The sequence below is a fragment of the Dromiciops gliroides genome, chromosome 3 (genome assembly GCF_019393635.1).
Source record: "Dromiciops gliroides isolate mDroGli1 chromosome 3, mDroGli1.pri, whole genome shotgun sequence".
Lineage (NCBI taxonomy): Eukaryota > Metazoa > Chordata > Mammalia > Microbiotheria > Microbiotheriidae > Dromiciops > Dromiciops gliroides.
In genome coordinates, this window is record NC_057863.1 from 333,648,454 (window position 1) to 333,660,788 (window position 12,335).

The following is a 12,335-nucleotide window of genomic DNA, read 5'->3' on the forward strand; positions in this document are numbered from 1 at the left end:
TTCTGGCACCAGCACTTTCAGGTCAGGCATTTAAAGGTCAGGACAAAACCCCTAAGGGTGTCAGTACTGTGAAAAACAAGGACACTCATTGAGAGAATGTAGAATTAGAAAACAAGAACTCAGGTGGGCAGTAACTGAGGGTCTGCGATATTTTTGCAGGAGAAATCAGAATAATTATGGAGATTTTTACCAGAAAGGAAACAACCAAGATAATTACAGACCTTATTACAACCAGAAGCAGTATAATTATAGACCCTATCAGAGAGGTACAGAAGGACAAAATCAGAATTGGGGTAAATCTAGAACCCCTCAGAGGGAGACACAAGACTGACAGTGTCCAGGGGAGGAGTAGAAAATAAATACAGAAAGCTTTACTTTTCCAGATCCTGAATTTTTGAACCCTCAAATAAAAATTAATTCTTTACATAAGCATTCATTGAACTGAATTATCGTTGTTTTTCCCTTGCATTTCAGGATCCAACACCACAGAATCAATTTCCTTTTATGTCCTTTCACAAACACTAAATATCCTATTGGCCACACAAATTGCACCCCATCTCCACCCCTTCCAAATGTATTACTATTTTCCTTAACATCCTAAAAATGTCAGTAATACTCACCAAAGTAGAAGCATTTGCACCAGTTTTCAGAGTATGAGGTGAAATCTTAGGGATGCTTTGATTTATATTTCTCCTATTATTAGTGATATGGATAATTTTTTCATGTGTTTGTGCAAACTTTCCAGTTCTTTTGAGAATTGTTTGCTCTTGTCCTTTGAATATTCATCTACTGGGAAATAACTATATACAAATATGTATATATGTATACATACATATTTTTATATTTCTTAAATAGCGAACCCTTAACAGAAATTTTATGCAAAGATTTTTTTCCCACTTGACTACTTCCCTTCTTATCCTAGATGAGTTAATGTTGTCTATGCAGGAGCTTTTCAGTTTCAAGTAATAAAAATTATATATTTTGTCTTTGTTAACTGCCTCTATATTTTGTGTACTTAAGAATATATCTCCAAGATGAGCAGAAACAGGAGAACATTGTATACAGTACCAACAACATTGTGTGATGATCAACTGTGAGGGATTTGACTCTTCTCAGCAATACAATGGTCCAAGATAATTCCAAAGGACTCATGATGGAAAATGTTCTCCAAATCCAGAAAAAAGAACTTTGGAATGTAGATGCAGATTGAACCATACTGTTTCTAATTTTTTTGCTTTTCTTTTTTGAGGTGTTTTCCCTTTTTCTCTGATTCTTCTTTCACAGCATGACTAATGCAGAAATATGTTTAATGTGATTGTACATATATAACCTATATCAGATTGCTTGCTGTCTTCTGGAAGGGGAAGAGACAGGAGGGAGAGAAAAAAATTGGAAACTAGAAATTTTATAAAATCAAATGAGGTTTTTTTTCCATTATTTTTTGTTTTGTTTCTGCAGGGCAATGAGGGTTAAGTGACTTTGCCCAGGGTAACACAGCTATTAAGTGGCAAGTGTCTGAGGCCAGATTTGAACTCAGGTGCCTCCTGAATCCAGGGCCAGTGCTTTTATCCACAGTGCCACCTAGCCGCCCCTATAAAAAGAAATGTTGAAAACTATCTCAACATGTAACTAGAAAATAATAAAATATTGTAATGATAAAATTAATTAATTAATTAATTTGAAAACAAATATATCTCCTACCCATAGCTGTGAGAGAGATATAATTTGTTTCTCTTTTAATTTCTTAATATTAATATTTTAATATTCTTTAATATTAAGGTTACACTTGTATTGAGAATGTATTATGGAAAAAAAAACAAAAAACCACAACAACAAAAGGGAATGTATTATGATGTATGGTATAAGATGTTGGTCTAACCCTATTTTCTGCCAAACTGCTTTCCAGTTTTCCCAGTAGTTTTTATCCAATATGTAGGTTTTTCCTAGATGATTTGTTTCCCAGTTTATCAAACACTGTGTTGTTGCGTAATCCTGCTATTGTTTTAATAATCAAGTACAGTCAAGAGGCTGGCATTTGGGTCCTTTGGCATCACCACCTCTCAGCTTTTATTTCACAGAGACTTACATCAGCCATTTGCTCTCTTTGCCAGATATCAATAGACAAACTGGGGCAAAGAAGATCAGCTCAATAGAAAGAGGCTCACACACATTGTTGGCATGCTATCAGGTAGAAGTCTCACTTTCAGCTGCACTGTCATGTGCTTTTAATCTATCTCCTTGGGTATTTCAAATAGCTTTCACTGTCACATAGTCTTCTAGAAAGGGCACCTATATATCAATTATTCTCCCCTGGCCAGTAGTGGATGCTGAATTCAGAGTTGGCTACTTCTGGCACTCATCTAGGGTAAAAAACATCCAACTTTGCACTGGTCAGAATATATCAGTGGACCATGGTCTTTCTGCACTTGCAACTTAACTCCATTCAAATATAGTCTTTTTGACTTTGAAGTTTTTGGTGATGTTAGACTTCAAAGCCAAGAACTCTAGCTTGCATGGGGATGTGGCAATGGGTAATGGGTCTTATTTAAAATTTATTTTAAAGATTTAACAACAATCTTGAGTGATTAATGTGTGAGGAAAAGTTTGAAATTCTCTCATCCCAAGTTACCTAGAGGAATTGGGATCAGAATAAAGTCCCTTGAAGCTAAACATCTTTGATCCCATGATCCAAAGAGGCCATCAGTACATGGTCCCTGTTTTCTCTTCACATTTGACTATGAGACCAGGAGATGATGTAATCATCATCTAGGAGGTTTCCTGGGACTCAGTCCAGACAATTCAGGTCTTCAGTTCTCAGGGTGTTACCTAAGGATCTAGTCTGAAAACTCAGATCTTATGGTAACCTTCCTCTAAACAGGAAATAAAAGCTGCTGATGGTAGATTTTTGCTCGAGTTCTTTCCCCACCTAAGTATTCACACTCCCTTTCCCAGTCATGCTTATGACTCCTATGAGATGACCACAATTGAGGATATGGCCTGGTACTAGATAAGAAAGATTTTTCTATGTATAGGAAACAGAATGGATGGGATAAATCCACAGTCATAGGTTCTCTACACTGACAGGGTCAGCTATGTACTTCACAGATGGACTTAAGCAAAACAGGGCTTCATTCCCCTTTTAAATGAGTGTGGACATTTTAAGGACTGATCTGTAATCCTTGCCTCCTCTACTTAAGTACAAAAAGGTGGGAATACCACCTTAAAATACTACTTGATTTTCCCAGAAATCAAGGAAATAGTAGAAGTGAGATAATACTCCCCAGGTTTTGAGGGGAAGAAGATGATGTGAGTACTTCTGTTCTTGCCATATCTTCAAAGAAAATATCCTTTTGTTAGGGCTATAAAGCTGTGCATACCCTTTGACCCAGAAAAACCACCATTAGGTCTTTTTCCCAAAGAGATCATAAAAAAGGGGAAAGGACCAACATGTACAAAAATATTTATACCTGCTCTTTTTGAGAGGGCAAGGAATTGGAAAATGAGGGGATGCCCATCAATTGGGGAATGGCTGAACAAGCTGTGGTATATGAATGTAATAGAATGCTATTGTGCTGTAAGAAAGATGAGAAGGCAGATTTCAGAGAAACCTGGAAGGACTTACATGAACTGATGCTGAGAGAGTTCCAAAGGACTTATGATGGAAAATGCTCTCCAAATCCAGAGAAAAGAAACAATGGAATCTGGACGCAGATTGAACCATGTGATTTCTATTTTGTTGTTGTTGTTTTTCTTTTCTGAGGTTTTTTTCCTTTTTGCTCTGATTCTTCTTTCACAGCAAGACTAATGCAGAAATATCTTTAATGGGATTGTACATATACAACCTATATCAGAATGCTTTCTGTCTTGGGGAGGTGGGAGGGAGAAAAATTTGAAACTAGAAATCTTATAAAAACAAATGTTGAAAACTATCTCTACATGTAACTGGAAGATAATAAAATACATTTATGAAAAAAGAGAAAATATCCCTTTGTAAAAGATAATTGGCATGAATTGGTTAAATGGAATTGAGGTGCTAGTTACTAGCAACTAATAGGGGCCAGAGCAACACAATGGAATACTAGCCTACGTCAAAAGAATTAGAAGAGAAATTCTCCCAACCCCTCAGGGGTGCCACTACATCCTTGAGAGGGATATGTTGCTGATATCACTCTAGGAGATTGAGTTCAGAATAACATTCACCTCATCAGAATAATTGCAGGCAAGCCTCTTCCCCTTTAATAGGACAGAAGCAGAAAAGGGGAAACCAAATCACATAACTGCATCCCCATTCTAACAGGGAGAAATCAGGAGAGAGTAATTTTTCAATTAAAGAAGAAAAAACCCATCCTAGCAACCTGTAACCACAGCTACTAGCTACTCTGGTTAGAGTTTTATAAAAGTTAAACACAATGAGTAAGGGTTGTCCCTAGCAACCTGCATCTTTTATAAACTGCTTTAAATATAAAAGACTTCCCCAGAATGGATTTTAGTAAAGCTTGTTAAAAAAAAAAAAACTATTTAAGGAAAAAAAATACTGCCTCCCTCTGTCAACACAGGCAATCATCCTCCTGGAGGCCTACAAGTGCTAACCCAAGTCATTGTTTTTTGTTTTTTGTTTTTTGTTTTTTGCAGGGCAATGGGAGTTAAGTGACGTGCCCAGGGTCACATAGCTAGTAAGTATTAAGTGTCAGAGGCCAGATTTGAACTCGGGTCTTCCGGAATCCAGAGCCAGTGCTTTATCCACTGCGCCAACTAGCTGCCCCCAGTCATTGGTTTTTTTAAGTATTTGAAAATAATACGAAAGATTATTATTCAGATAGTGACAAGGAAGATAAACTATAAAAGAAAATAGGAAGAACCTGTCACAGTTATAGGTGAGGTGATTACAGTCATCTAAGGTAAAAAGAGATGAGAGGCTGAAAGGAAGTGAAAGTGGAGAGGAAGAACTGGATGCAAGAGATATGGCCAAGGCAGAGAGAGTCTTCTCACTCTTCATAGACTTTCTCTTGATTCTTCTGACTCAGCTTCTGCCTTATTCCTTTCAGTGGGACTAGGGCTGGTGCTGGAGGCAGAGGACTGGGGTTAAAGCCCTACTACCTCACATGTACACTGCTTGTATGGCCTCAGACAAGTGAACCAGTCTCCCATAAATCTCAGCTGTGTCATCTCTAAAATTAAAGCATTGGATTAAATGGCCTCTGAGCTCCTGTTCTGGGCAGGGCCTGACTCAGACTGGGACCCTGGTAGCTTAGGTTGGACCCTGGAACACAATAAGACATGCGTAGGTCATCCAGCAGTTAACTAAAAAGAGATGTACTTAGCTACAGGAGGAGAAGGCTGTTCAACAAGATGACAGCTTGAAGATGCCACAAATTAATTCCCCTGAGCAAAATTCACTTGCCTGAGCTCCCATCCTGCTCTACTAATCAAACATCCGAGCATTTCCCATGATCCCTTTATACCCAGGCAATGAGGAGGTGACCAACAGTTTGACCCTTTAATCCCCTGAACCGAGCAAATGACCAGGAATGTCTCAATACCTCAGAAGGAAAAAGTAGTCTAACTTGCACAGGGGAGTGGGGGAGATTAACATGTTGTTTCTACAGTCTTCTCAAGTTCAACATCTCCACTCCTCTGACCCTTACTCCACCATCTATCCTCAGGTCACAAACTGCCTCTCCCTATATTCTTTTTTTTAATTTTTAATTTTTAGTGAGGCAATTGGGGTTAAGTGACTTGCCCAGGGTCACACAGCTAGTAAGTGTTACGTGTCTGAAGCCGGATTTGAACTCAGGTACTCCTGACTCCAGGGCCGGTGCTCTATCTACTGCGCCACCTAGCTGCCCCCCCCCATATTCTAAATGAGAAATGTGCAGCTCTGAGCAGTCATTCCCAAACATCACTGTATCCCTTATATAGGTTCACAAACAGTATGCTGAAGTAGGCAGTGCTTTTGTGGTGTGCTCTCCAGGTACTCATTCTTATCTGACTGAGCTCAGAAAACTTTAAATCAGGGGAGCTTACCCTCATTTCTATCATGCACCCTGGGGCAATCTCAGAATGTTTTTAAAGGCATAAAATAAAATAGGATTACAAAGGAAACCAATTTTATTAAAATATAGTTTCATATATACATACATATATACATACATGCATTATACATCTATGCATGCATGTGGGCATGCATCATACATACATGCCCCATAACCTAGGGTCTGTCAACTTGTGTGTGCATTCTATATGTATGGTGCATGTGTGAATGTGTACATGCATAGATGTATATGAACATGTGTGTGTGCATATATCAATGTCAACTTGTTTGTATACATATATGTATATATGTGTGTGCATACATATATATACACATATACATTTTGACAAATCCCAGGTTAAGAACCTCTCAAAAGTTCAAATCATCAGGGCCAACTCTAGAATTTAAAAATCTACTTTCTGACCTAGGGATCAGTTCCTGGGAATATAATTAAGGCTGGTTTGTCCTCCAATGTCCATATCATGCATGAGAGCCTGGGCCATTCAAGACAAGGCTAGTAAAGCACAAGCTCTAAGTGGTGACAACAAATTCAATTAAATTTAACAAACATTGATTAAGTACCTACAACCTGCCAGGCAACCGTGCCATGTGTTGACTTTGCAAAGCTAGATGGCACATTGGCCCTGGTCTCAAATAAATTTATAGTAGTTGACAGTAACAACTCTTTAAGTTGCGTACTGCCCCTAACATGCATTATCTTATCTTATCTGATCCCAAAAGCCCTGTGAAACAAACATTAAAGATATAATTTTTCCCATTTTACATAGGAGGAAAGTGAGGCTCTAAGAGACCTATTTGAATCCAGGTGTTCTAACCTCATGATGCCTTGCATACTCTCTGTCTAATGAAGGAAAGGTCAGATACACAAATGACTAGGATACACAAAAAAGTGATTTCAGCTCAGAGGCTGTTAGAAATGGCACTTGGGCAAGAGCTATTAACAATTTGAGGATGGCAATGCCACTTGCTACCTCGTGAGGGACAGGGAAGACTTCATGAGGGAGATGGCATTTGAACTGAGCCTCCAACAGGCAGAGATGGGGAACCCATTCTGATATCCCCATTTGGAAGACAGCATGACCAAGGCACAGAGACAAAATGATCAAGATAAAGAGTAGGGGACAGAAAGTAACACGTTTTGGCTAAACCACAGAAGATATGAAGGAGAGTAGTATGAATTAAGACTAGACAGGTAGATTGGAAGTAGATGATGGAGGACCTTGAATTCTAGAATCAAGAGAATATATTTTACTTGGTAGGTAACAGAGAGCCCCTAGAAATTTTGATTAGAGAGGTGATGGGGTCCTAGCAATGCATCAGGAAGTTTATAATTCAGATAGTGGTTTGAAGGATGGACTTAGAGAGGAAACAGATGATTGAAGAAAGAAAGAGCCCATCACAGTTTGGAGAGCCTGGATTGGGGTGGGAATGGAGAGGAAGAACCAGATGCAAGAGATAAGAACAAGGTAGAAAGAGTCTTCTCCTTACTCCTAAAAGCAAGGAGTCCCTACCCTCTCCTTGATTCTTCTGACACACTCAGCTACTGCTTTATTCCCCATCACAGCCAAACTGTTTATGAATATACAGGAGAGTGGCCAAGGGCAGCTGTTGGAAGTATCTTCAAATTGACTTCAGAGCAAGTGCAGATATTCTGTCTTCTGTTCCACAAACCACAAGGTAAAGAAATAAAGTTTTGATTGACCATTGAATAGAAACCAAGAGGCAAAAGCTTTCCTCAGGGAGAAATTCTCACCTTCTTTTCTTTCTGCCTTTCCATCAAGGGAAGATTTTCTAGAAGCTTCTGAATGAAAAAACCTGGAAAGGACTTACATGAACTGACACAAAGTGAAGTACATTGTACACAGTAAGGGCAATATTGCACAATTAAGAACTATGAATGACTCAGCTATTCTCAGCAATACAATGATTCAAGGGACTATTGATGAAACATGTTATCTGCCTCCAGAAAAATTACTGATATTATCTGAATACAGACTGAAGCATACGATTTTTCACATCCTTCCTTTCATTCTTTTTTTTTCAATCTTGTGCAAAATGACTAATATGGAAATGTTTTACATGATTACACATGTATAACCTATATCAGATTGCTTACTATCTCAAGGAGATGGAAGGGGTGATAGGAAGGGAGGGATAGAATTTGCAATTCAAAACTTTTTTCTAAAATGTTTAAAAAAATAACTTGTTTTTACATGTAATTAAGAAAGAATAAAATATTATTTTTTTAATTAAAATAGAAAAAAAGAATCCTCTGAATGGGGAGAGTCCTTCCTTGGGTCCTCCCCACCCTGGACTAACATGTGGCCTGTCAATATGGGCCCTTGCTCTTTGACTCTATGCCTTTCTTCTTTCTGGGTCTTAGGGGAAGTAGTATAGAACTATTCTATGACCCTGTGAACTTCTTTGAGCTTCTTTGCCCTGTGAGCATTTTTCCAAACAGTTTATATGGTATTGGAATTAATTGTTTTTTACATTTTTGGTAAAATTCCATTATGAATCTTTCTGATCCTGGAACAGAATTATTCTAAATCATGTGGTCCCCTTAAATACTTAAAGTTTACAAGATTATTCACCTTATTAACTCTCCTTCTTACAATATATAGTAGTATTGTTTATATAATCCTCATGTCTGAGGCTGTCATATGTTACCAAGTGTACAATCGCAAGGGATTTCTCACATCTGCAGCTCATAATGCTTACACAGGAGAGCTGGAAAACTTTATAATATCATCCCCCTATTATAATAATAGTGGTAATAAGAGCTAGTACTATAGTAAGGCTTGGAGGTACCTGAGGCAGACAGAGTAAGTGACTTTGCTCAGGGTAACACAGCTGGTGAGTTTCTGAGCTCTGATTTAAACTCAGGTCTTCTGGAATCTAGGGCCAGAACACTGAATTGCCTAGGAGGCATTCAGTTCATAAAACAGGAAGAAGTTTTATTGACAAGTCTTACCTCTACTCATAGAATTAAAGTTTCTAAAGGTCACAGACTCTTTCATTTTTGCCTTAATATCCCCAGGGCCAATATCAGATAGAGTTTAATAAAGGCTAGTTGATTACTTGATGGAAGTCAAAGAAACTCCTAGAAGACAACTTGGAAAATGAAGATACTGGTGAGCAGCCCTCTCCCCAAAGATTTGTATATTCTCTATGACTGTCTTTTTTTTTGCAGGGCAATGAGGGTTAAGTGACTTGCCCAGGGTCACACAGCTAGTGTCAAGTGTCTGAGGCTGGATTTGAACTCAGGTACTCCTGAGTCCAAGGCCAGTGCTTTATCCACTGCGCCACCCAGCTGCCCCCATGTATATTCTCTATGAGCTAGCCCTCCCTAGTTCATGACCTGTCACCATGTGAGTTCCTCAGAAAGTGGGTCCTCTTGTAATTCTGTAGCAGCAGATGATACTGCCTCTAAACTTTCCCCAGTCCTTTACCAGCCTAAGAATAGCATCATTCCAACCTGCCATCGTCTCCATGAAATCCTCCTAAGGTTCTGTGTGGTTCTCACCAATATTCTGGCCATTATCCATATAGGGGGAAAAAATGCTTTAATTTGCTTGAGCCCCTAGTTATCTAGGTAACCAGAGGGGTATTTGAGGACTTCATTGCCATACCAACGATTCATTTCACAGCAGACCCTCTAAAGTCATATCATCTTTTTTACAGAGACTCTTTCATCCCTACCCCTGCCCTCCACCCCTGCTTTGCCTTACTATTTATGCTCAAGGCTTGAACTGTCGGATTTCAAATGGAATGAGGAACCCAAGCGTTTGTCATTATCAGCACCCAGGACAGATTCTTTATTGTACAAATGTCTCCTTTTCCAGCAAAAAAGCAAAGTCATAAATCTTAACTGTACCCCCTAAAACTGTGGCCCTGCTGCTTAAATATACCCTTCCCTTTGTTAATGCAGGGTCTCTCTTGAGAATCCCCATGCATGCATGTCCATCTTGACAAGCAGAAATAAAATGGGTCCTTCCATTTCTCCATCCTATTTCTTATAGGAATCTCAAAAATTTACAGATTTTATGGCTAAAGTAAAACATAACAGAGGACTTGTTTCTATACCCAAAAAGCCTTTGTTGTCTCAGGATTGCTCACTTCTAACCCCACAGTCATAGATTTTTTTAGAGCTGTAAGGATCAGTAGAGATATGAACCCAGTTCCTTATTTTCCAGGTAGAAACAAAAAGTCAACTGGTTTTCTTGCCCCAACAGCATTGAGGCCTGGAGAGATGATTAATCACCAAGCATCTAGTAAGCACTATGTTCTAGACACTATTTAAGCTATGGGAGTTAAAAAGACAGGAAAAAAAAATGTCCCTGCTCTCCAGAAACTCACATCCTAATGGGGGAAAGTACAAGGACATGGGCATGTGCATCAAAGATATATTTAGTGTAAATGGAAGATGAGCTCAGAGAGGAAGGCACCAGCAGATGAGAATACTGGGAGAGGGATCCTACAGAAGATGGGATTGTAGCTGAGTCTTCAAGGAACCCAAATGAATCCAGAGGGAAAATGGCTTATTGAAAGTCATACAGTGAATAACTGGAAGAGCCAATCTGTTATGACTTACATTTACACTAACTCATAGAACCTGAGCAGCAGCCAGGTGGCTCAGGAGTTATTGTAGGCAATAGGAAGACTCTGAGTGCAAATCTGGCCTCAGACTCTTCTTAGCTCTGTGACCCTGGGCAAGTCACTCAACCTCTGTTTCCTCAGCTATAAAATGGGGATAATGATAGCACTACTTTCCAGGGTTCTTTTCAGGATCAAGATAATATTGAGATAATGAGATAATATTTGGAAAGTGGTTCTCAAAGTGCTAACTATTACTACTGAGCAGCTAGGTGCCCCAGGAGATAGAAAACTGGGCCTTGGAGTCAGGAAGACTTGAGTTCATATCCAGACTCAGAGACTTACTAGCTGTGTGATGCTGAGCAAGTCACTTAACCTTATTTGCCTCTATAAAATGAGCTAGAGAAGAAAATGGAAAACCACTGCAGCATCTTTGCCAAGAAAACCCCAAATGGGGTCAAGGAGAGTCAGATACACCTGAAATGACTAAACAACAATCTTGGGGAACTGAATTAACTTCTCTGAGTCTCTGTTTTCTCATCTAAAAATATGAAGGAAAATATCTTTCTGCCAGCTCCATGACAGCTAAACTATGACTACCACAATTCATTTCAGAATGTCTGGCAATTTGTGGTTGCTATGATCTCTATCATAATATATGTAAAATGTTTGCTATTCAGAATGTTTGTAGCTACCAATACCAGCCTTTTGTGAACATATATGACTTGGAATTGCTTGTTTAAAAAAAAAAGTGTGCAGCATCCATACACACATAGGTAATTTCCTGCTGCCCCATCTTATAGATACAAGACATCCTAATGTAAAAAGTACTACTTCAAAAGCCATCAGTGAATATTGGCCTACTTATGATACCTGGAATATGATTTATTTTAAAATAACATTTGGGGGGGTTCCAATTATATGTAAAGACAATTTTGTGACCCAGCTTTCTGCTTGCCTTCTAAACTTGTTTGCATTGGTTTTGTTTGTGCAAAAGCTTTTTAATTTAATGTACAGAAGATCCATTTAAACCCATAGGTATCTAGCAATAATTTGGGAGCCTATGCCCTGAAGGTAGAGGAAAAGGATCTATCTGTGCAAAAAGATTTATAGCAATGCTTTTTCTTGGTAACCAAAAATTGAAAACTTAAGGGGGTATCCTATTGGAGAATGGCTAAATGAATTGTGGTATATGGATGTAGTAAAACACTATTCTGCTGTAAGAAATTATGGAACTGATGATTTCAGAGAAATTTGGGAAGAATTTTATGAACTGATATAAAGAGGAGTGAGCATAACCAAAAGAAAAATTTGTACAATGATAACAAGATTACAGAGAAAAAGAACTGGAAAAAGCTTAATAATCCTTATCAAAACAATATAGTGATAAACCCTGAGTCCAAAAGAATCAAGAGGAAACATGCTAGTCACCTTCTGCCAGGGACCAGATGAACTTAAGATGCAGAAGGAGAAATGCATTTACAGACAGGACCGATGTGGGGATTTGCTTTGGCAGACAATGTAGTTGTGTTTTGAGAGATTTCCTTTTCTTTTTAAAATTTGCTGAATGGAGGAAGGAGTAGCAGGAGGGGCATACTAATTTTGGTTTTAATACTTGTTACTTGAAAAAATAAAAATAATAAATTACTTTTTAAAAAAAATAAACAATCAGGCAGATTAATTTAAG